This window comes from Pan paniscus, chromosome X, assembly GCF_029289425.2.
Source record: "Pan paniscus chromosome X, NHGRI_mPanPan1-v2.0_pri, whole genome shotgun sequence".
NCBI classification, from domain to species: Eukaryota; Metazoa; Chordata; class Mammalia; order Primates; family Hominidae; genus Pan; species Pan paniscus.
In genome coordinates, this window is record NC_073272.2 from 30,431,277 (window position 1) to 30,458,770 (window position 27,494).

The 27,494-nt window shown below is 38.5% G+C and overlaps 1 protein-coding gene and 1 pseudogene across 1 annotated transcript in view; one reads left to right on the top strand and one right to left on the bottom strand.

Moving 5' to 3' along the window:
- IL1RAPL1 (interleukin 1 receptor accessory protein like 1) overlaps positions 1-27,494 on the top strand; it is a 1,371,738-nt gene that overhangs the window by 53,959 nt on the left and 1,290,285 nt on the right. The window lies entirely within an intron of this gene.
- Positions 18,405-24,263, bottom strand: LOC129395241 (histone H3.3A-like; annotated as a pseudogene).

Below are 27,494 nucleotides of genomic sequence, written 5' to 3' on the forward strand. Positions count from 1 at the left end.
TTGAATTGGCTGCTCAGTCACATTTGTTCCTAAAGACGGAAAATAAAAGTGTCTGTGAGAGGGCAGGCCTGGCTTAAATTCTGTCTTAACTTGAAGGATCTCAGAAGCAGACTCTGAGCCAGGGATTCCAGCGCAAGTAATTTATTAAGGAAGTACTCACAGGAAATACCAGTGAAGGATAAAAGAAGCAGAATAAAAAAGGGAAGAAGCCAAGCAAGGGTTCAATTTCAGGTGAAGTCTCTGACTCAGTCTGATCCTGTGGTGAGCCCTGGAACAAAAATTGTACCTCTGAGTTTGTCTTGTCTCAAGACATAGGAACTGTCTTCTTATAATCCAGAGCTAGTCAATCATGAACTGTAGTCTGTCCCAAGGAACATAAACTCTCAGGAACTTCTGGTTCTAAATTAGGGTGAGACAACTCTAGTATCCAAGGTCAAGTTTTAGAAGTTTCTGCTGTAAGCCCTTATCATGAATTACAGAACATATGGGATAAAACAAAGCACTGGTAAAGGAAATGAAGGGTATAGGAGCAGATCACTAATTGTGTCCAGTACACTCTTCTAGGTCCCTTGCATTTTCTGAACCAGGAACATATAGTGGCCATCATAGCATTACTAGTTCCCAGTAAGGTAAATTGTTTTAGTAAGTGAACAGTGCCCAAATATTTAGGACTTACTTGAACTGAATGTTGCATACTATGAATAGGCTATTTCATTGTACCTTAAGGGTTTCCAAGGACAATGTAAATATATGAACAATTAGTACTGTTATGATGACCAACATTTATTAAACACATAGGATATGCCAAGCCATTTATTAGATGGTGTATATAGTTTCCTATGGTCTGTTTTTTGTTTGTTTTGTTTTGTTTTTTGAGACAGAGTCTTGCTCTGTCACCCAGGCTGGAGTGCAGTGGCGTCATCTCGGCTCATTGCAACCTCTGCCCCCCAGGTTCATGCGATCTTCCTGCCTCAGCCTCCTGAGTAGCTGGGATGACAGGTGTGCACCACCACACCCGGATAATTTTTGTATTTTTTTTTTTTAGTAGAGATGAGGTGTCAACATGTTGGCCAGGCTGGTCTCAAACTCCTGACCTCAAGTGATCCACCCACCTTGGTGTCCGAAAGTGCTAGGATCATAGGCATGAGCCACCACGTCCAGCCATATATACTTTATTATCTTATCAAACATTAGAAGCCTCATTTTAGTGATGAAGAAACTGAGCCTCAGGAAATTAAAAAAAAAAAACTCATAACTAGTAAGTGGTTAAACTAAAACTATATTCCTGGTGTAATCCAAAACCCTAGATCCTTCCAATAAGCAAAATTTTGCCCTTTAATTGCAGTAATAGAATCTGTGAAACACTAGGAAGCTACCAGTATTACTTATCTATGCTGCATATCAAATCCCCAAACTTAAAATAACAACAAACATTTATCATCCTCACAGTTTCTTTGGGTCAGAGATTTAAGAACAGCTTATCTGGGTAGCTCTGACTTGGTGTCTCTAATAAGATGGCCATAAAGATTTTGGCTAGGGCTGCAATCCTCTGAAGGCTTGACTAGAAATTTAGGATTTTTTTTTTTTAATTATACCTTAAGTACTGGGATACATGTGCAGAACATGTAGGTTTCTTACATAGGTATACACATGCTGTGGTGGTTTGCTGCACCCGTCAACCTGTCATCTACATTAGGTATTTCTCCTAATGCTATCCCTCCCCCAGCCCACCACTGCCCAACAGGCCCCAGTGTGTGACGTTCCCCTCCCTGTGTTCATATGTTCTCATTGTTCAACTCCCACTTATAAGTGGGAACATGTGGTGTTTGGTTTTCTGTTCCTGTGTTAGTTTGCTGTGAATGATGATTTCCAGCTTCATCCATGTCCCTGCAAAGGACATGACCTCATTCTTTTTTATGGCTGCATAGTATTCCATGGTGTGTATGTGCCACAGTTTCTTTATCCAGTCTGTCATTGATGGGCATTTGGGTTGGTTCCAAGTCTTTGCTAGTGTGAATAGTGCGTGCTGCAATAAACATATGTGTGTATGTGTCTTTATAGTAGAATGATTTATAATCCTTTGGGTATATATTCAGTAATGGGATTGCTGGGTCAAATGGTATTTCTGGTTCTACATCTTTGAGGAATCGCCACACTGTCTTCCTCATTGGTTGAACTAATTTACACTCCCACCAACAGTGTAAAAGCATTCCCATTTCTCCATATCCTTTCCAGCATCTGTTGTTTCCTGACTTTTTAATGATCGCCATTCTAACTGGTGTGAGATGGTACCTCATTGTGCTTTTGATTTGCACTTCTCTAATGACCAGTGATGATGAGTGTTTTTTTCCATATGCTTATTGGCTGCATAAATGTCTTCTTTTGCGAAGTGTCTGTTCATATCGATGTGCTGTATTCAGGAGACCCATCTCATGTGCAAAGACACACATAGGCTCAAAATAAAGGGATGGAGGAATATTTACCAAGCAAATGGAAAGCAAAAAAGAGCTGGAGTTGCAAACCTAGTCTCTGATAAAACAGACTTTAAACCAACAAAGATAAAAAAAGGCAAAGAAGGGCATTACATAATGGTAAAGAGATCAATGCAACAAGAAGAGCTAACTATCCCAAATATATATGCACCCAATACAGGAGCACCCAGATTCATAAAGCAAGTTCTTAGAGACCTACAAGGAGACTTACACTCCCACACAATAGTAGTGGGAGACTTTAACACCCCACTGTCAATATTAGACAGATCATCGAGATGGAAAATTAACAAGGATATTCAGGACTTGAATTCAGCTCTGGAACAAGCAGACCTAATAGACATCTACAGAACTCTCCAACCCAAATCAACAGAATATACATTCTTCTCAGTACCACATCGCAGTTATTCTAAAATTGACCACATAATTGGAAGTAAAACACTCCTCAGCAAATGCAAAAGAACAGAAATTATAACAGTCTCTCAGACCACAGTGCAATCAAATTAGAACTCAGGATTAAGAAACTCACTCATAACCGCATAGCTACATGGAAGCAGAACAATCCTCTCCTGAATGACTACTGGGTAAATAATGAAATTAAGGCAGAAATAAATAAGTTGTTTGAAACCAATGAGAACAAAGACACAACTTACTAGAATCTCTGGGACACAGCTAAAGCATTGTTTAGAGGGAAATTTATAGCACTAAATGTCCACAGGAGAAAGCGGGAAAGATCTAAAATTGACACCCTAACATCACAATTAAAAGAACTAGAGAAGCAAGAGCAAACAAATTCGAAAGCTAGCAGAAGACAAGAAATAACTAAGATCAGAGGAGAACTGAAGGAGACAGAGACATGAAACACGAAAAACCCTTTAAAAAATCAATGAATCCAGGAGCTGGTTTTTTGAAAAGTTATTTTTTTTTTTTTTTAGACTGAGTCTCACTCTGTCATCCAGGCTGGAGTGCAGTGGTGTGATCTTGGCTCAATGCAACCTCCATCTCCCAGGTTCAAGTGATTCTCCTCTCTCAGCCTCCCAAGTAGCTGGGATTACAGGCGTGTGCCACCATACCCACCTAATTTTTGTATTTTTAGTAGAGATGGGGTTTCACCATGTTGGCCAGGCTGGTCTCAAACTCCTGACCTCAGATGATCCGCCCGCCTTGGCCTCCCAAAATGTTGGAATTACAGGTGTGAGCCACCGCACCCGGCAGTATGTATTATAGGATCTCCTATCAGGGTGTCCCACTCATAGCATTGGCAAATTAATGCTGGCTATTAGCAGGAAGCCTCAGTTTCTTGCCACACGGACCTCCCCATAGTACTGCTTGAGCATGCTCAAGAAACGGAAGTTGTTTGTTTTTTTTCCCCAGAGTGAGTGGTTAAGAGAGGACTTTTGGAAGCCACCATGCATTCTGTGACTTAGCCTTGGAAGTCACATACCATCACGTCTACAATATCCTATTAGTTACAAGATGAAACCTATTCAGTGTGTGAGAAAACTACATAAGGGCATGAATAGCAGGTGGTAAGGATCATTAGGAGCCATCTTGAAGAATGGTTACCACACTACCATTCCTTTCTTCTTAATCCTAAGTATAGAACTCCTGCTGTCTCCTGAGGATTTGTTGAGCACTTTGTTGCTCCCACATCCCCCTCAAAAAAAAAAAAAACTTAATTAAAAGTAGCTAAGTAGAAACAAATATTCAACACACTAGTAATAAATGTAGATGTTACTGAATATTTAGAAAGGAGATCAAGAAGAGGACTGACATCACACATCACTTGGTAGAAACAAAATTAATTTTTCTTTTACATCTGCCTGCTTTCCCTTCCCAAATCCCTCTCTTCAGCTGCCAGCTGTCTCATTCCTCTTTATCTCTTTCCCACATAGCCTCAAAACTCTCCTTTGTTGTGCCAAATAATTCAGCTCTGGTCCTGAGTTTACAAACACATTCTTGGCAAAACAAAATCCTAATGGCCATTCTCACTTTCTTTAGAATGCAAACATCTTTGCCCTATTATGGAAAATAGGGATCAAAGTAGCTTATTGATATTTACTCAACAAAAAGTCCTATTTCCTGAGGTGGAGGGAGAGAGACAAATATGTTCTCTTGTTCAGAAAATAAGTTTTTTTCTCCTAAGTGTTATATATATATAATATACTCTTCTAGCTTCCAGATCCAGGGAGGACAGTGATCCTTCTGTTTCTTGCTGATTGGTTGCTATACCTGTTTGAAATTACAGCTCTTACATTTTTGTCATTGAGTTAGTTGCTGATCAGTTGCTATACCTGTTTGAAGTTACAGATCTTATGTTTTTGCCATTGAGTTAGTTACATCCTTTCTTATTTTGTCACTGAGCTCTTAACCAGCTAGCCTACATCTCATCTTGTTTAGAAATATCCTTATGATTTCTGTTTTTCAGTTCACCTGATTCTGGAAAAGAAAAGAAAACTTTGCCCCTGAAGGACACAAGCAATTATGAGTGGATACTACATAAGGGCCTAGCTTTGTCATGCTCGTTGATACACACTCCCACCTAGCGCCTTGCACTCAGAAGATTCAGTTCATATATCTGTTAATTGACTCTAACTGACTGAGGTTCCCTGGATGAGGAGAGCAATGAGAACAGAGGCTTGTCAGCCTGCATAATCCCTACTAATAAGCTCTACTATACTTTGATGCTTATCTTCATTTTCTTAAACTGAAAAAAAAAATATTTTGGCAAATTCCAAAGGAGATCACCACTGAAATCTTGCTGAGTTCAACTTATAAGCTTGTGGGCATTAAAAATTATATCAATGAGGTCGCTGCCCTGTAACTGTTCACACTTTTATTTAGAGGGGACCAGCAAGTTATGACTGTAGAATGTTGATACCAGTTTTGAGAGGACAGGTTTAATGAAGCACATCTTATGCCTCTTCATCCTTTTCATACTCATCCATAAAATATGAGCTCTATTGGCTATGTAGTAATTAAAGGCTGAAAACAAGAAGGGGCTATTATGAGCTAAGAAGAATGGTAAGACATTTATTTTTGAGGGTGGCATAATCTCTTTGGGGAAAAAAAGTATGGATAAAAGGGAGAGGGGCCAGGCGCAGTGGCTCACACCTGTAATCCCAGCACTTTGGGAGGCCGAGGTGGGTGGATCACCTGAGGTTGGGAGTTCGAGACCAGCCTGACCTACATGGAGTGACCCTGTCTCTACTAAAAATACAAAATTAGTCGGGTATGGTGGCGTGCGCCTGTAATCCCAGCTACTCGGGAGGCTGAGGCAGGAGAATTGCTTGAACCCAGGAGGTGGAGGTCGTGGTGGGCTGAGATTGTGCCATTGCACTCCAGCCTGGGCAACAAGAGTGAAATTCCGTCTCAAAAAAAAAAAAAAAGGAAAAAAAAAGAGAGAGAGAGGTAGAAATGAAAGGGTCTATTCAGAGGTGATTGCAAAGATAAATCTAGATGTCATAGAGGGAAAAGTAGTGAGAGGGAAGGCTGGAAAAGGAGGTTTCTCTGGATTCTAGAGGCTCTTGAGTTGCAGATCAAAGCTTGGATTTTATGCTATTGGCGATGAGCAGTCATTGATGACCTAAAGTGACATAATAATGAAAATACTGCTTTGGGAAAGGTAACCCGGGTCACCATGTATATGAAAGATTAATGTAAGGAGAAATTGAAAGCAGGAAGAGTAACAGGAAAATTTCAGAAATTTAGAAATGAGAGAGAAGAATTGAGCCTATGAATATTCCAATGCAAATTAATGTTCTATTTTTTCTTTGCAGTTTCTAGTTTGTCAAATTTAGGCTTCATGCAATATGCTTTGAAAATATGATAATTATATTAATTCGTAGAATCACTGATTCCTCTTCTACCCCACCAATGTTTGTAAGGTGCATTCTGATAATTTTATTAACCATACCTCTTCGTAAAGGTGGTAAAATATTGAAGCTCTTAAAGTGGCCTTGGCAAATGCATATAATCTGTGAGTGTATTGTGCTTAGAATTATTATAAAATGATTTTTAAAGGATCTTCACCCAGGCACAGCTAATATGAGTAAGAATCCTAAATGTAAGTTACTTCTAGACCAGTGGTCCCCAACCTTTTAGGCACCCGGGACAGGTTTCGTGGAAGACAATTTTTCCATGGACGGGGTCTGGGGGGTGATTTAGGGATTAAACCGTTCCACCTCAGAACATCAGGCGTTAGTTGGATTCTCGTAAGGTGGATGCAACATAGATCCCTTGCATGCATGTGCAGTTCACAATAGGGTTCATACACCTATGAGAATGTAGGGCCTCCCATGATCTGACAGTAGGCGGAGCTCAGACTGTAATGCTTAATACTGGCTGGCCAGCCACTCATCTCCTGCTATGCAGCCCAATTCTGACCCAGGCCGCAGCCCAGGGGTTGAGGACCCCTGTTCTAGACATATTATTGCACTTGTATCATTTTACTGCTAATATATTACTGTATCATTTTACTACGAATATATTGTCACATTATAATAAATTCCAGATGATAGCGCAATCACAGCACAAATACTTATCTTTTCTAAAAAAAAATTCCAGTTGTAGATTTGTTCAATGCAATGTGGTATATTTTATCTTTCTAAAGAGCAGAGCAGTGTGGCAATTCTGAATATACACGTGCTTGCTGAAAGCGATAAACTGGTGATTTTCTCCTTCGTGGGACAGAAACAAGTGAGATGGATATAAAGAGAAAATCCTACAAGTAATAATTTTAGAGCACTTCTTAGTAGCAATTTCAATTTGTCACTAGCACTCTATGTATTCCCAACTGTTACTCCTTTCATTCCATAATTTTTATTCTCAGATCTTTCCATTTCATATCCCAAAGATAACATTTGCTCAAACATAAAAATAACATTTAGCTGCCTTTGCATGGCCCTTGCAAATTTATCTCTCACTTCTTGTTTCCCTTAGTTCCCCAGTAGCCTTGAAAAACACCCAAGTTGGCTGAATTCTAAGCCGAATGACTGTGATATCTTCACAGTAGCATAATTCCAAATGCTTATTTGATAGCTCCAATTGATGGCTAATTGGCCCTTCAAATTTAACACGCTTAAAAGGAAATTTCTGTTTATCCTCTACTCTCAGAATTGATTCTTCTTCAACTTCTCCCCCTAGTACATGGCACTACCATTAGTTGGCTGCCTAGGTTAAGAAAATCATGCTAATTTTAAAAATTAATAATAAATAAAAATCTAGATAACATTTATTTTTCTTCTCATTCCCTAAACCTCTACCTACAAGTATACAATCTTCCAGAAACTTCAAACTGCAAAATATATTCCAAATCTAATCACTTGTCTCCTTTTCTGCTGCCCCCCAACCTTAGTTTACATCTCTCTTCAGCTGTCCTTCAGGTGTTTCCTCATGGGTCTCTGTTCTCTTGTTTGGCCTTTGATCCACACTCTTCACACAGTAGTGTTGACTGTAGGCTCCCCAAACGAACAACAGAAAAACCTTTTGATCATACATGTTGAAGTTTTTGGACCTTCTGCTGTAAGAAAAAAACATAATTCCACAGAGTCTTAGTAGGATCTCAAAATGGGAAAATTAGAGTACGGTATTTATTATATTTTACAGCTTGGTCTGGGTTATTTCAAGGTGGGTCTTGTTAGGCAGGGATTGGTTAAGTTTGGACAAATTTCATTGCATAGTTTTGAATTGTCGGATACATTTGAGTGAATGGGTTTGGATTGGTGGGTACTGTGAGACAATGGTTTTGAAATGAGTTGTGACAAATACGTCACTGAGTCAGTTCATAGTCATCTTTTAGGAGCAGGTGTTTCTTGGACCAAGCATCTAGGTTATTTTGGCTTGGAGTAAATATTCTTTAATATGGAGCAGAAATGTATGCCTGGTTCTAGTTTCATAGAGAGAGAAAATTATGCTTCATAGGTATTTAAACTTAAAACATCTCTTCATATCCCTGCTTATAATCCTTGGAAAGCTTCATGCTATGATCAGAATAAAATTTAAACTCAAATTAGAAGATCCTAAATAGGCTGTCCCTTGTCTCCTCACTGACTTCAGTTCTTACCACTCTTCCCCTTACTCTCCACATTCCAGCCACACTAGCCTTTCCTTTCCTTGAGTAAACCAGGCTCGTTCCTGCACTTGCGAATTGCCTCTGCCTGGAATGGGTCTTTCTCTTTCATCATTTGAAGTCTCCCACAAATATCATCTCTTCAGAGAAGACTTCTTAAGACTACCCATCTAAATCAGCTCATGACTCCCATATCACTTCACTTTAGAGTTCATGGCACTCATCCCTACCTATACAAAATTATGGTCTTTTAAGCCAGATATCCTCTATTCAAATCTTTCTTCTGCTACTTATTAGCAGTAGAACCATGACTATGTTACTTTGACTATCTGTGCCTCAATTTCCTCATATATTAAAAAAGGACGATGATGATACATATGTCATAGGGTTGTCATGAGCCATAAATGAATTTAGCTTTGTAAAATGTTGACTCTCTAAATATTAGCAATACAACTTGTTGGTAAAATAACTGTGATAAGGAAGACCACTACCTCAAGAGAACTACTTTGGTTTTGTCTCCGAAAGGTGAAGGCAAGGTCGGGATTTATTGAGAATTGGAAGTTTGGTTTAAGGTGGGGTTTTTTCAAAAAGAGGATTTTATTAAGATTGGGTACGAATCAGGATATAACAGTCTAGGATTGGTGAAAACAGGAAAGCCAGGATTTTGAGACAGGATTTCAAAAAATTGTACTTTGTAAGTTCTCTGTTGATTCTATTGAAAAGTTGGGAAGAGATGGGTCTTTTGGAAAGTCCCTGTAACGAACAATCAAACCACTTGCTTCAGCCAGAAACTCAGGGAAAGTAATGACAGTGGGATACAAAGTTACATTATCGTGGAGGTATGAGGTTAGGGAGCTTTAGTCCTCAATATCCAAGCTGAATATACAGGTAGATGGTTTTGGTGCTCAGTATGTAAAGCATATAGAACAGTGCCTGGCACATAATAAGAGCTTAAGTAAGGTGAATTTCATCATTAACTTATTATCGTCATGGAAGCCACAAGGGTGGTCATTTGTCTGTATCTCCATTTCCTGGCACAAACATTGCTTAGCACAAAGTAGGTACTCAATAAATCATTGTGGAATGGATAAATTTATTTATTTACTGGTTTTCTGTTTGTCTCCCTAATTAGGATATAAACTCTGCGAGAGAGAAAAACATGCCTTTATTGTTCATCAAAGTATTCCAAGGGCCTGCGGCGGTATTTGGCCCACAGTAATCACACAAAGTGTATTTGTTGAGTAAATTAATAAGCTTTTAAGTATCACAAAAGAATCTTGAGTGTAAAACCAGCTCCCAGTTTCTTTCACCTCCACTGAAAGGTGTGAGTCCAGAAAACGAGAATAAAATAAAGAACAGAAGAATAAAAAACCCAGTTACATTCTAAAATAAATTGGGGGAAATGCTGGTTTAAAAAGTTAACTAAGATCCTTTCCTGTAAGGTTTCTCAGATCCTTTAATCTGCCAATGTGCATTGTTGATTACTAATGGGAAATAGTGTATATACTTGTTTGATCAGGGAACTTGTTTTTCCCCTTTTCGGTTTGAGAACACTTATTTGCATCTCTGGAAATACAACATTAGCGTTATTTGAGATGTTCTTTGGGAAATGCTGTATTAAGCAGTTTTATCCAAAGTCAGGGATGCCATCATAGGAAGCCGAATGAGACTCCTTGGCAGTGATCTGGTGTTGAGTCACTTCAGGATGATGGGAGAAGCACAGATGAAGGCAGTCCCATCCTGATAGGGCTAGGGCTCCTCCAGAGACTGCACATAAGTGCCCTGTTTGCTACCAGAAAGCACTCACATGTGAGGGAGAGTCTGGTTTAATGTCCCCCTAGTTGGTGAACACTCTCCAATCTTAACCACAAGTTTCCCACGTGTCTCTGACATGGAGTGCCATGAGAGAAGAGTTTTCTACTAGATACTCAGGCAGCATTTTGTTCTTTTACTTGGCCCTCACGTGTACCTTCAACTTGGGTTTTACCCCGAAAAACTTATGTTGTTGTGTTTGGGGGAAGTCAAAACCAGGACACATGAAGGATTCATATTCTGGAGCTTGTCTACTTAAAATGACCAATGCTTTCAAACAATTATTTCATATTCGTATGCCTCAGATTCTTCAGGAAGAAACTGAGTAGCTTGAATGATAGTCATGGGTTCTGAATTGTACATTGTATTAGTCCATTTTCACATTGCTGATGAAGACATACCTGAGACTGGGCAAATTACAAAAGGAAAAGGTTTAATGGACTCACAGTTCCACATGGCTGGGGAGGCCTCACAATCATGGCAGGAGGTAAGGAGGAACAAGTCACGTTTTACATGGATGACAGCAGGCAAAAAGAGAGCTTGTGCAGGGAAACTCCACCTTATAAAGCCATCAGATTTCATGAGACTTATTCACTATCACAAGAACAGCATGGGAAAGACCTGCCCCCATGATTCAATTACCTCCCACCCTGTCCCTCTGACAACGTGGGAATTCAAGATGAGATTTGGGTGGGGACACAGACAAACCATATCATACATTGAGGAATTTTAGTTTGGGCAAGGCAGGGAGGTGGGCCTCTGGGAGCAGCAAATAGGCAACTCCTGTTAGTGCCTCTAAGTCAATGCAATCTTGCTCTTATTTGCTCTATGCAACTTTATTAGAAGAGAGGAAGTTCCTACTTAAAAGGTAGTTTTTATTAGCCCCACCTGTGCAATTTCACTTGAAGACATCTGCTACTAAAAGTAGTTTGAAAACTACTGTACTAAAAAATGGAGTCCACTGCCTTTTTTTGTATGGTCTCCAAGCTAACAAAGGTTTTGATATTTATAGATGGTTAAAAATGTCAGAAAAGAGGAATACAAATTAAGCATTCCTAATCTGAAAATCCAAAAATCTAAAATGCTCCAAAATCCAAAACTTTCCTGGTGCTAACATGACTTCATAAGCGGATAATTCCATACTTGGCCTCATGTGACTGGGTTTCAGTGAAAATGCAGTCAAAATTTCATTTTGTGCACACAATTATTAAAAGTACTGTATAAAACTACCCTCATGCTATGTGTATAAGCGGTATATGAAACATAAAGGAATTTCTTCTTTAGACTTGAGTCCCATTTCTGAGATATCTCTCTATGTAAATGCAAATATTCAAAAATCAGAATAAATCAGAAATTTGAAACACAGTCTCAAGCATTTCAGATAAGGGATACTCAACCTATATTCCATTATGCACATAAATTATATGAGATTCAGATTTTAGTGTCCATAAATATAGTCTTATTGGAACACAGCCACACCCATTTGTTTACATATTGTTAATGGCTGCTTTTTATTGTCTATGGTGCTTCAGCAGCAGAGCTGACTATTTACCGCAATGACTATATGATTCACAAAGCCTACAATTTTTACTACCTAGTCCTTTACAAGGAAAGTTTGCTGAGCCCTGACCTAGATGATTATTAGGATCCTTTTCTACCCCCAACATTTGATTTTTTGTTCATCTTTGTGGAACCATATTGACTGGCTATGTAAGATTCTTCTCAAAGCAAATTGAATCAAGCCAGGACTCTTTCACTATGTTATAAAATCGATTTAATTATGTTACAACAATCCTTCTCATTTGAGAACATACACTACCTAACTAATCCATGTCTTTCAATCTGCCTTCACCTTCATTCTGAATGGCGTTTGGTATATTCTACTTTGTTATGTTGAACATTTCTTTTTTTATAGTATTTTAACGGGGCAGCATAAAATTGCATGGCTCCTCTGCAATGTAAGTACTTCAGCACGACAGAGTTATAGGGTTGTAAGGAAGCTTGAGATGCCATCTAATCTCTCCTACTCCTTCTGGACAGAATTATACTTAAAGCACCCTGGAAAGGTTTTGGTTTACTGTAGTCTTTAAAAATCCCTCCACAAGAACATTTCCAAATACTCACTTTGTAGCACATCAGCTGTCAAATGATTTGTAACTTGGGTGCCTATGTCTGACCAAAAGTATATTTAGAGTTGTTCCATTTTAAGGCTTTAAAATGGTTTATTAATAGGGCAGTACTTCCAGCTACTCAAACCTTGATTTTTATTCCAGCCCTGAGTCTTAAATCTGGGCAAGCACGGCTTCTCAGACATGGTATCTTCTAAGGGCAGTGATTAAGAGGCAGGACCTGGGAGACTACTCTGTTGTTGCATGCTCTATTCTCCCCTCCACACTGTAAAATCCTTGCGGATAGGAGCAGGATTTCTTTTTTTTCCTAACTCCCATAGCACACACAGAGTGTATTGAAGAATGTTCAGCCCAACCTCTTTGCAAGCATCTTTATTACAAAAGATGAAGGGAGGGTGGATGTAATCGAATATGTACTTTATATTGGAAAGCAACCAAGCCTCTCTGTGCATGCACTACCCTCATACAATCGATAATAAATTAGCATTTTATTTATACTGTATAATGCCGTTCTTTTCAGGAGTCTGATTTGGAAGCCAACTACTGTTTGTGTTCTCCAAAGTGGTTTCTGATGGAGTGCTAATTATGTTTCACCTCAAGAGCAATGCTGACGGGGGACCACAATCGCCTTATTGTAGTAGATCCAGCTGATGAATCTCCAAGGATAGACTCATGCTATATTCTGGGGGGCAAGTAAATATAAAAATACATTTTTGATCAAGAAAATGATACCATTTACACAGCAGTAGCAGGATTCAGCCTTTGTAAAACAGCTGCATAGCTGCATAACTGTGACGTGATTTTTTTTTTTTAGTAGAGAAAAATCATGGAGGAAAATATATATCAACTCAGGACCCTAGCTGAATCTGGGGTTTAGTAGTTTATGGTGGGGGCAGGGGACTATATTTTCAAATAAATCTAGCCTAAGTGAATTTTTGTTCCAGATAGAAGACCAACTTAATAAATGAGTCCTGCGTAGAGAAGTATGTCACATTTAGCAAAAGAAGACACGCGCAGGTAGAGCCAATCTTTTCACTTGTGCGAACCTCATTAATCCTGTCACATAAAGTTTTGCACTTGTATTTTAGCTCAACTCAAGGAAGCTTGATCCAGATATTTTTTCAGTATATTTTTCAATACAACATAATAAAGACTGGAGAATACTTTAACTCCACCTTTTTTTCTTTAAAGCTTTCTTGGCCAGGTGTGGTGGCCCATGCCTGTAATCCCAGCACTTTGGGAGGCCAAGGTGGGCAGATCATCTGAGTTTAGGAGTTCATGACCAGCCCGGCCAACATGGTGAAACCCTGTCTCTACTAAAAATACAAAAATTATCCAGGCGTGGTGGCGGGCACCTGTAATCCCAGCTACTTGGGAGGCTAAGGCAGGAGAATTACTTGAACCCGGGAGGCGGAGGTTGCAGTGAGCTGATATCATGCCACTGCACTCCAGCCTGGGTGACAGAGAGAGACTGGGTCTCAAAAACAAAAAAGAAAAAAAAAGGCTTTCTTTGGGTCAGGCTGCCCTTTGCAAACACCATTTTTACCACCAAAGTCCCTGCAGCTCATATACTAGGCTTCGATATATGTATGTATGTATATAGTATATATAAATGGACGTGCTCTCACATTGCTAGAGGTACATAGACTCTCTGCATGACTTGGGATTCAGAAAGTGTGTAAAATTAAGTAAGATGACAATAGCAATCCATTAATTATTCTACATCTACCAGAGCACACTTCCATGTTTGGTCCTGTGCTTTTAAGGAAAGACCTGCCTTTTAGTGTCATGAGGGCTCTCAGGAATGGCATCTTGATGATCACAACATTAAATCCAACTCCTCTGTCAGGCAGCTAAAGTGTTAATTTGTTTTGTAATTAGATCTCTCACCAAAGCTCACAGGAACCTGCATTTGGATCTCATTTGATTATGTATAGACCCTTTTATATATGCCATCATATTAAAGGTTCATTCTATGTGGCCTGCCTTATGTGCTCAGTAAACATTTGTTGAATGCTGAAACAAATCACCCTGGGGTTAAAGGAAAGCGTTGAGGCTCACAGAGGTTGACTTGCCAAAAGTTACTAAGCTACTATGGGGCAAAGGCAGGAGTGAATAGTTCCTGCTTTAGGCAACTCCACCCACCCCCGACCCCGTTTGTGCTCTTTCTTTTTTTCTAAATTGTTCTAGCAGTCTATGATTTGGTGTACTTCTTTGGTTAAAAAAAAAAACACACACGAACAAACAAACAAAACCTTAAGGGTCTTTAAAAAATAATTAGTTATCTGTTATTGAGGACTTAATTTTGTGCACTACACTGTACCAAATGCTTTATATTTATTAACCTATTTCTTTTTAAGCAATAAATCTAAAAGCTTGGTATTCTTATCCCCATTGAAAAATTACTTTAAATAAAAAAAACCTCTCCAATGACTTTTATTATATTCACATAAAGCTAATGGGGCCGATTAAATGTTTATTGTTAAATATCCATAAATCATTTCAAATATATATGTATTTTTATAATTGTAACTCATAGATAATAATACAGTTGGAGGAAGACAACAATTCTAAATGGAATGTGATTTGTATTTGTCAAGATTATGTCAGCAATCTATGATTTTAGCAATTTATTTCGTCCATACGTGGATAGAAAATATCAAGCACAGGGAAGGAAAGTATAAACATTTGTTCAGCAACTACTATGTGTCAGACATCATTGATGTTTGCCATATTTAGATGTCACAAGGACCCTGTGAGATCCTTTAAACATTTTCTGTAATTAAAGATGAAGCAACTGAGTCTCATGGAAATTGGGAAATTTGCCCAAATACTTTACTTTGACCCAGAGGAAAATGCAAGTAAACCCATACCACTGGCTGAATATTGGGTTTTAAGGGTTTACAGGGAGAAATATTTTTCAAAATGTATCTGACTTGGGTGGGTCTTGAGTCTAGATAGAATAAAGCACTCTATCTTCTGTGACCTGGGAAAGGGGTGCCGTTGGGGGTGGGAGGAGTCGGGATGGAAAATCAGGTCTGTTTGAGACCAAATTTAGTTCCCATTTAAAACACTGAACTGCTTCCAAAGAAATTAAACTCATGACCTTGGTCTACATGAAATGAAGCCAGATAAATTAACCTGACATACACACTTATATAAGAAATCCTTGAAAAGGAAGAGCTGATGAAACCAGGGAATCATATTTCCTGTAAGAAAAGTTGGTAAAAATACCAGTGAGGTACTTCGGTGTATCATATTATAATACTATCAGTAGTATAAATGAAATGAACAAAAATGGTAAAAAAAAAAATTGATCTAGAATAATGTCATCAACAAAGTATGCAACCATTTCTTTTTTCTTCTTTCCAACTTTTATTTTAGGTTCAAGGCATACATGTGCAGGTTGTTATATGGGTAAATTGCATGTTCCAGGGGTTCGGTGTACAAATATTACATATCCTATTCTAAGTGCTGAAAAACTAAAGTTTTTAATGCTCCTATCAGCAAAAAGAGCACCAAGCAAATAAACATGTCCTAATCATTTGCCATGGTAGTAGATCATTAAAAAAATACATTTATCTTAATTACAGAATACATGCTAAGCAGAGGTTCAGAAATAAAATTTCTAATGGGAACTGACAGATCGACAAAAGGCTAACATAATATTTGCTTCATTTGTAACAAGTATTGGTTGAAGGGTCCAGGTAACTCAACTAGCCTCAGAATAAAGGATGTAAAACTGAAAAGGAGATTTTAAACATTCTTTTTTAGTAGCAAAATTACACACATGTTTTATATTAAAAAGGTAATGAAAGAAAAGGTGGAAATTTAAAATTACGTGAATTTCATTGGGATGAAAGCTTCTGGAGGCCTAGTGACTGCTGAACATTTCTAGAAAAGAAGACAGGTGACCAAAAAGCAAATTGGAAACAAAAGACAGAATGTTTGAAGATGAAGGCCAGAGGTAGTCGATTTCATTATTATATTACATCATGTAAAAAATTTCTTATTTCATTTTAAACAGATACACGGCCATGATGTAGAATTAGATTTTCTTAAAACTCCAAAGAAAAAGAAATAGCAATTTAGAAAAGCAAATTGTAGGATAAGATATCAAACTAGTTAGTCATCCAGTTGCTTCTAATGTCAAGTGTTTTCTACTTTCTGGCACACACCCTTGCTATTGCTTTTCCATTTCTCCCTGGTCATTCTCCTCCTTTAGTGTCCAACTCAGACTTCAGCCACCCAGACAAAGTATTTTCTTCTCCTACTCTTCTGATTGTGCTGAGCCACTTTGCTGCCTCTAGCCCTGCCACAGCACCTGTTGAATTTGCATTTCAGGTGGCCGTTGAAATTGCATTTCAGTTCTGAGCTCTGGTGGATAGGAACCAGGTGCCATTGATATTTTTCACTTTTTCATATATTCTCAGTGCCTTCCCAGTTGTTTAGCCTTCACCTGTCTTGCCCTTCTCTGAATTCCAGTCCCATCAGCTTTCTTTCTGTCCCCATCCTTGTCATAAAGCCCTATCCTTGTCATAAAGCCCCATCACAGCATTTGCCCTATGCCTGGGCTGCTCTTACTTCTCTTTGCCTAATTATTTCCTGCGTGTCCTTCACATCCCATCTCAGAGAGGCCTTCGGTGACCTCTTCATTTAGATCAAATTGCCTTGCGTTGATAGTGTTGTGTACCTAGCATTGGGCACATTTGCAATTATAAATTTGTTTATTAAGATTTTACGGCCGGGCGTGGTGGCTCACGCCTGTAATCCCAGCACTTTGGGAGGCCTAGGCAGGAGGATCACGAGGTCAGGAGATCGAGACCATCCTGGCTAACACGGTGAAACCGCCTCTCTACTAAAAGTACAAAAAATTAACCGGGCGTGGTGGCAGGCGCCTGTAGTCCCAGCTACTCGGGAGGCTGAGGCAGGAGAATGGCATGAACCCAGGAGGCGGAGCTTGCAGTGAGCTGAGATCGCGCCATTGCATTCCAGCCTGGGCAACAGATCGAGACTCTGCCTCAAAAAAAAAAAAAAGATTTTACACCCCTACCAGACTATAAATGTAATGGGGGCATATACTATGTCCATATTTCACTTAAGGTTATATCCTTAGCTCATTTCATAGGGCTGTACGTATAGTAGATGGCCAATAAACATTTGTGAAATACATTGATAATATGGGGTGTGTAACATTTGTACTTTTGAATCTGATAAATACTCATGGTTTAAGTCAATTATCAGTGGTTTATGGTTCAAGATGTTTGCTCTTAATTTTTCTTCACTGTATCAAATAGAGATATTGAAATTTCACTTTTACCATTTTCCACATTTTTTTCCAGTTCCAGTAAAATTCAGATTTAGTAACCCTTTCCTACATTATTTCTTTCCCCAATTATTTTAAGAGCATTTCAGTAGATAAGCTGGTAACAGGGGAGAAGGAAAAGAAACTAAGGGGAAGGAAAAGATATTCCTGATAAAAAGGATTTAACTATCTTGCCACAATGAGGTTCTAAGGGAATTTGATTAAAGAAGTAGTAAATATATGGACATTTGTATATTTGATACTCAATTTTCAAAGACCTTTTCCCTTTAATAAAGTAGTCAAGTGCTTTTACATGTGGGCTGTCTGACCCCAGTAGGGGCATAAAAAGGCTAAGAATTCTGGCTTGTTGGATTATGGCAGTTGGACATTTGAAACCTACAATTTTGATGTGCATCCAAAATGCCACTGGCTAAAGAGACCCCCCTCTAACCCTGTCCTTGCTTGTGCTACAGCTAGAAGCACACAGGTGAGAGCAGAATAAAACACCTAAGAAATCTAAAGAATTGGAGTTTAGGACCAGAAAATGAAGGTTGGTGTTCGAGAGGCTAACTGGAGATTTTATAATGTCTGGCACTCTGGGGAAGAGAACCCCCAGTGTAAAGTTTAAGGAAGTAAAACGTATCTACTCCTTTATATTAGGCGGTAGTGTATTTTGCCTGTGTTTTTGTTATAATCAACAACATTGTGTTATGATTGATCCATTTTAGGTCTCTCTTTTGCAAGACTCTCTGGGTTCCTTGGATGATGAAAAGGTTGTTTTGTATTTTCATATGTCCAGCACTGAGCAACGTGCTTAACACTTAATAGATGCTCCAGAAATATTTGCTGAATGAATTCCCATGTCCTCCAAATTTGTCCTATCCTCTCCGATTAGTTTATTTAATTAATTAATTTATTTTTGAGACGGAGTCTCACTCTGTTGCCCAGGCTGGAGTGCAGAGGTGTGATCTCGGCTCACTGCAACCTTCGCCTCCTGGGTTCAAGCGATTCTTGTGCCTCAGCCTCCTGAGTAGCTGGGACTACAGGTGCCCGCCACCACGCCTAGCTAATTTTTGTGTTTTAGTAGAGACGGGGTTTCACCATGGTGATCAGGCTGGTCTTAAACTCCTGACCTCAAATGATCCGCCTGCCTTGGCCTCCCGAAGTGCTGGGATTACAGGCATGAGCCACCGTGCCTGGCCCTCCCCAATTAGTTTTTGTCTTTTTTTTTTTTTTTTTTAGTTTAATGTATTTTAATAGCAAACTTACAGGAACAGCACAGAAGACAGACAACATTCAAAACATGTACTTGCATGTAGGACAACTCAGTTAGAAAAGTATAGTGAATGGATGGAATCTACTGTATGATAAAAATGCTACAAACACCATTTAGTTGCCGTCAATAAGAAATGTACTTGTTTTGAAAAAATCCAAATGCCGGCATTGTCCAGAAAAATTTAGCGGGTTTATTTATAATTATTTTAAAGTTGAACCGCTGAAACTTGTTCACTGAAACATTTTAACTTGCATTAATGCTTTATGACTCCACATTTATATTAAAAATTCACACACAAATGAAAATGGAAAAACTGCCAATACCTAATTACTGTCCCCTATTTTTCCACTTGCAATCACATACTTAGGTACATTTTGACCCCATGGAAAAAAATTATCTAACGTTCAGAACTACCAGTAACAGGAAGAAGAGACTTTTTTTTTTTTTATTGAGAATGAAATGTTTCCCATCATAGTGGATTCTTAAGCACGTTCTCCACGTATGCAGCCTGCTAGCTTGATGTCTTTTGGCATAATTGTTACACGTTTGGCATGGATAGCACACAGGTTGGTGTCTTCAAAAAGGCCAACCAGCTAGGCCTCACTTGCCTCCTGCAAAGCACCGATAGCTGCACTCTGGAAGCGCAGATCTGTTTTAAAGTCCTGAGCAATTTCTTGCACCAGACGCTGGACGGGAAGTTTGTGAATCAGAAGTTCAGTGGACTTCTGATGACTAATTTCACGAAGTGCCACAGTACCAGGCCTGTAACGATGAGGTTTCTCCACCCCTCCAGTAGAGGGCGCACTCTTGCAAGCGGCTTTTGTAGCCAGTTGCTTCCCGGGTGTTTTACCACCAGTCGATTTGCGGGAAGTCAGCTTTGTAGGAGCCATGATATAGAGACCTCCTTGCTTAACCACCCTTCTCCTTCCGCTGGAGCTCGGCGAGCTAGAGGCGGCGCTGGCTAGGGGCGAGCTAGAGGCTGGCTAGCTGGCGAGCTAGAGAGCGACGGTGGCGGTGGCGCGGCGGCGGCTGCGAACACAATTGCTCCAATTAGTTGTAAGCATATTTTTTAAACCATGCTTACCTATGTTATACTGTAGTTGTGTAAAGATATTTTAAAGCATTAACAAAGGATTTAACCATTTAGTAATCAGAGATGGAAAAACGTGTTAGAAAAAAATGAAGAGATTAATCTTTGTACTTTAGCTCAAGAAAACCTGGGTTTCTTGGTAAAAAAAAAAAAAAAGTGTAGATTCTTGGGTCTAATCCTGGATCTAATGAACAAGAATTTTTTGGATGATGCCCAGGAATCTGCCTTTAAAAAGTCAGTTACTTTTGGGGACCAGTGTTTTGAGATATAAATGTTAAGGAGATGGGCAGGAAAACAAATATTCTTACTAGCATTGTTTTATCTTGACTTTTTCATGTCTGAGTGCGGGAAAATCACTCTATAGCACTTCACTTGTGATAAACCGCTCCAGATTCCAAAGCAGAAGCAGAGTGAGGATGGTGTGTGTGTGTGTGTGTGTGTGTGTGTGTGTGTGTGTGTGTGTTGGAGTTACTGGGTTGCCATTAAACTTAATTGACTCTAGTTATTTCTATTTTCTCATGTCATGCCCAGGATAAATAATGAGTCTCAAAAGCATTGAAATACTTTTGACCCCTAAAAAACAATCTATTAGTGTTTTGATTTTATAATACATGTAAGAGTTATTTGTTACACCTGTTTCTTCTCTTTTTTATCCCCCACTCTTGTCAAAATGTTAGTCATTAAATAATAGGTATTTTAGATAAGAATTAAATATGTAGATATTTATTCACAAAGACCCTGCAATTTTCCCCAAAATAGAAAAAGCCAACTTTTGTCTTCAGTGAAAGAGAGAAAGGGTAACATATGATATGAATTATTAGATATAGGATACTCAAATTCAAATTTGTTTATTATAAATTTGTTATTTTAGAAATGACAGCTAGGACATGGAATGACTAAAAATATGTACATTCAATAACACATTTAGAAATACAGGAAATTTTAGAACTAGGTACTTTGAGAATTAAGAGATTAAGAAGGGATTATTTTCTATCTGCACAGTTCTCAGGGAATAGATATGACGAGTGATCCTAACTATTTGAGTAAATGTCAACTGCCAGCAGACACCACCAGCTTATATCGAAGAAAAGTCACAAAAAATATGAAGAGATTCATCACACTGGGAATGGAAAACATGGAATAAGTCAGCAAGTCCAGCAAAAGAAGAAAGTATTACAAGTATAATTTAAAAATAGTTTTGGCAAGAGGAGGTTGGGGAGAAAGCAGAGTAGGCTATAATAATAATTATAACTCAAAGATGGGCCAGACCTAAATGTACACCTTGGCCTCTTTCCATCCTAAAATGTTCTATATTAGCAAAAGAGGTGTTATGATTTATACTCAGCTCCAAGTCTAGACTGGTTTAGGTTTCCTGTGTTTAAGTCTGCTTCTTTCTTACAAAAAAATCTAGTCATCTAGATCTCAAGTGAAATGTGCAATTGAAGGTATAAAAATAAAATTCAATTGAGGAAGGCAAGTTTGTCCTTAAAATAAAATTTAAAATACCAGCATTTATTTTTAAAAAACTACCTAATTACATCTAGTCCCATACATATGTTCAAGATTAATATGCAACTGATGCATGAAAATAAAATTCAGCTGAGGGTAACTACTGTCTCATTAAAAAGAAAATAGAAAACTAGCGTTTCTATGAAAACGTCTAGCTAATCATATAAAAACTCATATACATGTGCATTGACAAGTAAATGCTGGTGATATATTATTTGATTGAGGTCAATTTTTATTCTAAATATTTTTGCATAGTGGGAATTTGTTATGTTAAATAATTTTGAGATTGAATGGATCTCTGAGAGGGCTTAGTAATATATTTTATATTAAATTAATCACAGTGAAAAAATCTTTGAAATAGGCTTGATGTTTATAATTATAGTATTCTGTGTTTAAACGTGAAAACATTGTCTCCTTTTAAAAATGGTATTAACTCTAGGAGACAGGATATATAATGATCAATTCTTTCTACCATGAAACTCTATTAATTACTAAAAGTGTTAGTATGCAAAATACAATATAAGTTGATAAGAAAAACCAATTCACATTTGATACCCAGTGGACAAATTAGAATAAAATATTATAATGTTCAAAGAACACTCTATATTCTATAATGTTCTCTGTTAAGCCTGTGTCCTTCTGAGTATGGTGAGTGGCAATTCTGGCCTTACCTTCAAACATCTGCTTCATGTTTAAATTAAATTACGCTACATGCTTGTCCCTGCATAAGAGTAGCAAATACTCAAAGTACAGTGAAAGGGATAGTAAAAGACTTCTAAGTAGGAGAAGTATTACAAATATTCTCCAGCTGGTAAGGCTGGAACACTGATGATCAAGACAGTTCTGTTGAAGGGTGGGAGGCGCCCTCTTCTTTGCTCCTTCAGGTGTTAACCTTTTTTTTTTAGATGGTGGTTGATTGCAGGGCCTGGAGGAGGGCTTGAGTGTGGCCTGTGTGGCCTGGGTCTAGAGAAGCTGTTATTTACCAACCAATTTGGAAAGAGTTTAACTACGGTATTTAAAACTGTGGCAGCTGTATCTGACCAAAAGTTAAGCTTCTGAACTTTTCCCCATAGATCACAGAGGGCGGGCCTCCAGGGAAGGTTTCAAGCAGGAGGCTGACTTGAGGAGGTTTTTGTTGTAGAAAGAGCCTTCAGGTAGCAATGTTGAAGATGATGGATTGCATGAGTTTGAGAAAACATTCAGGAGGATTGGTTTTAAAACCTAAGAAAAGAATTGAGGTAGTGGCTAGGGAGCAGAAGTGAAGAAATGGATGTGAGAACTACTTTGGAGGAATAATTTTATGGAGTCAGTGACAGTTTTAGAATTGGATAGGGTGTGAGTTTGACTCCCAGGATTCTGGCTTGGACCACTGTGGAAAATAGTACCATTACCTGGGAGAGGATAAAGATGTAGTGGTGTCTGTTATTTGTTTGTCTGGTTTGCTGGCTGATTGGTTGGCTTTATTTAATTAATTTTCTGAGAAGAGCCATGTTTATAAGCTGCAGGCACAACTGCAAAGACATTAATTTAAACATATAATAGTGCGGCTTTCTCTGTTGGACAACAAAAAAGAACCAGAAAAGGAAGGGGGTGAGGGGCTGAATAACATTCCATGATCACCTATTATACTCTTTTAACTAATTTTGGAATCACATTCATGCCGTACAGAGGATAGTACTGTTGCCATTTCACAGATGAGAATTCTGACTTACCAGGTTTGAATGACTGGCCTACTTTCTCATAGTCAGAATGTGGCAGCGTCACAATTTAAATCCATTTCTGTCCATCTTCAGGGTCTCAGTCTTTAACTGTATGAAAATACCTCCAAAATGGAAAAGAGTGAAAAAGAATGAAAGGGAAGAAAAGAAAAGGGAAAGAACGAAGAAAAAAGTATTTAGAGTGACCAAAGAAGAAGAAAGCAAATTCCAATTGAAAGGGACCAAGCAGAGATGCTCATCTATGAGCAGGTCTTACCCCCGCCTAGACAAGTTCATAGTCCTCCCTAAAGGTGGCAGGAAGTTTACACAGAATATTAGTTCCTCATAGGTGTCCCTAGCCTTCAGGTGACCTGAACATGCAGCCAGTAAGTGAACTGGTATCAGTTTATGGCCAAACCACTGCTCTCTAGACTTCTCCTTTTAGAGTGGTGCTTTTCAACCTGGGCTGCTGCAGATCCTCACATTCTTTCCGGTCTGTGGAGCAATTGAGAGTAGGCTATTAGAAACTTTTATAGGAATCTGACTGAGTACTGTTGTATCTGCTGGATCCAGTAATTTTAAAACGGGATTGTATTTTGTATGTCTGTTTCATTTTTCAAGTCATTGGCATTGCATTTTATGAAATAATATATCTGTGATGAATCAGAAACAAAGGAACAAAAACTGGCCCTTCACCACAGATAATTTGAGAAGTAAGCTTTAGAGCATCAAAAGAAAAAAAGATGATGAGAACCTGATAGGTGTTTTTGTGCTCTTGGTAACAGAGACTTTCTCTTATAAATGTGATGGTTTAGTGAACTGCCTTTACATAGCGATCTATTGGCCCCATATACAAATATAATCAAATGATTTGTGTCATTTGAAGCTACACAATAGATGAACCTGGTTTTTGTAATTTAACAACAAATCCAATTTATGTAACATATTAAAAGAAGCATTATCAACTTGTTTTCTCCTCAAAAGACTGTAGCTGTTAAACTCCTTAATTACTTCATTTTCACTCTCAGTGTAACATTAGCAGTTTAGCACTTCAAGTACAAAAATGATTAATGAGCCTGAGAATTCATTCGCATACATATCACTTTGCATCTTGACATAACCCTGGAGCCTGTTCTCTATTCTAGCCATAGACATACTTCCCTAGCAAATATCTTATTGCATATTAAATGCCTAATCATTGCAAAGTATGCATAATTATAGTCATCTTTCCTGTTTTTTTTCTACGCAAACAAAAAAGACAACAAATCAAATGCATTCAAATGTAACTAACATTTTAAACCAAAGTATCAATCCATAGGGAGCATCATGATTTTTGCATTGTAACTGTCCCCGAAAATTCAATTGTGATTTGAGCTGAAATGTCATTCATCTAAAAATGTATCTTTAAAATTTTTTTGAACATGAAGGAAAAGACTTTCAATTTCTATATTTATATGTATGTGAGTACTGTGACTTGGGAAAATATGACGAGAGTAAAGACTGCATTGTGGATTCAGAGAATAAGATTTTCTTTGGAGTTACTGTAAGAAATATCTGCAGGGGGCTATTTCTGTCTAACCATCCTTGGCTTGCATTGGTGGCATGTGCCTACATGTTTCTTTTAGCTTTGGTGAATTTCTTTTCTGATCTCCTCCAAGGTGATCCCACGGTGCTGACTTTGTCCGATCATTCCCGAGGCTTAATCTTTTAAGTATGATCAATGGTTCTTTGTGTCTTTGCCTTCCCTTGTTTTTTCTACTGTATTCTGTGGAGTTCAGCCACAGCTCTGTGCTGTCCCTACCTAATAATCCTCTTTTCCCTACATGCCGATCACCTCTAAGCTACACTCTACCACATTCAGTATGGAATCAGGAAGACTAAATGAACTTTTTCTCAGAACTCAGAGAACTGCACTTGTCAGGCTTGTTGCCATTACACAACATTGTAGTTACTGGAAGGTGAACCAAACAACTTCCAGGGGCCTTTCATGTGCAAGGGAAGAGCAGAACTGTAGACTACTTGCTAGACTCTAAATCTGGTCTCCAATTGTTTTTGTTCATGTAGGTAAAGCTATATGCTCTAAATTTGTACCTGTTTCCATTTGCTTTTAGAGGGAGACATTTAGTTCGGGGACAAAATAATGTCCATTGAACTGGACATAGTCAAATATTTCCAATAAAATTTTAAAACCATGCGTGTACTCCGGTAAAGCACAGGTATCATTTTCTCACTGCACAAGTGTATGCTACAAATGCAGTCTTGCGGCTGGACATCTCTGACCAACAACTAGACCACTGAAATTGCAAGGCAATGCAGTCAACTAAGGCACTGAGGCACTGTTCCCAGGAAAGATCGTTTGATTATGATACAATCAGGACTCCTTATCTAGACCCATACTTGATAAATAGGGTTGGCAGATAAGTTACAGGACGCCCAGATATAAAAACAAGGAATTTAAAAAAGTGTAAGTATGTCCCAAATATTACATGAAATATATTTATATTAAAATAAAATTACTCCTTATCTGAAATACAAATTACACTGGGTGTCCTGTATTTTTATTTACTAAATATGGCAGTTCTATTTATAAGTGGTACTTTTGTTTGTTTGTTTGTTTTTGAGACAGAGTCTCGCCCTGTCACCCAGGCTGGAGTGCAGTGGTGCGATCTTGGCTCACTGCAACCTCCACCTCCCAGGTTCAAACAATTCTCATGCCTTAGCCTCCTGTGGAACTGGGATTACAGGCATGCACCACCATGCCTGGCTAATTTTTGTATTTTCAGTAGAGACAGGGTTTCACCATGTTGGCCAGGCTGGTCTCGAACTCCTGACCTCAGGTGATCCACCTGCCTAAGCCTCCCACAGTGCTGGGATTACAAGCGTGAGCCACCATGCCCGGCTATAAGTGGTACTTTATAAGCAGCAAAGATCATTTGAAACAGTACACTTCCTGAGGTTAGTGACTAATGAGATTATTCCTATATCCCTAAATGTCATAGAAGTGGGAGGAAATGTGAAAAAACAGAGACTCAAGAGTGGGTGTCAGCTATGGAGCACGCACGCGCACTCTGGTGCTTGCCCACGCTGCACTGGCCTGCACAGGCCTACACTGGCCCACGCAGGCCCACACAGACCCACACAGGATCACTCAGACCCACACTCTCCAGGTTAGAGCACTTATCCAGTGGATGGTTCAGCTTTCTGGAGGATAGGTGGAGCGTTCTTAATGCCAGCCCTTTTCTGGTCCCCACTAGGCTGTGGTACCGTGAGAAGTCGGAAGGCGATGTTACATACTAAGAATTGCTTCCTTTGTGCTGCTGCAGGATGCCCGGTGAAAAAAATCTGTAAAATGACATCCAAATAACCCAACCCTTACCTGTGTGGATTTTGAACTTGCTAAAAGACACAGTGGACCCCACCTATTTGTGGATTGAGCTAATAAAAATAATTTAACAAACAATGTGATAAATATGATGGATATGGGAAAGCTGATAGTGAAGATCTTTGGGTCTTATAAGACTGTCAAAGAGGATATCCAAGAAGAAACGGGACAAAGAAGAAAGATGAATTGCATTTCTAAGAAGGTATTTAAATCCAGTACCTCCAAAATATTAATATAAAGATAAATGCATTACTAGGCGGTTTTTGAATAAATTTTTTTTGTTTACAAACTAAACTATTATTCTGTAAGTAGGACTATATTAAAGTGAAAAAGAGTAGCAAAGTATGAATGAATACACAAACACACATAAAACTTTCTAATTAGAACAAAAAAACCGTATTTCTTTTGGTCCTTTTGCTTTGTTTGTTTGTTAAAGGTACATAATTGAAAAATCAGCTATTCTGAATGAAAGCTTTCTATCAAGTAGATGATACTTAGATTTATTTTTGCTGTCACCTGGCTTAGTTGGCTATATAAACATAACAAATTGCTAATTGATATTAGTAAATATACAGTATTGTGACTTCCTTCAGTCATTATACCTTTCCTCGAGAAAGTAGACTTAATTGCACCACGTATTGGGGGCTGAATTTTACTAGTACTACTAATTTATCCAGCAGTGGCTTTCTATTTGCTATATATTAACAATTTGCATCTTGAATTAGACAGTTTTCT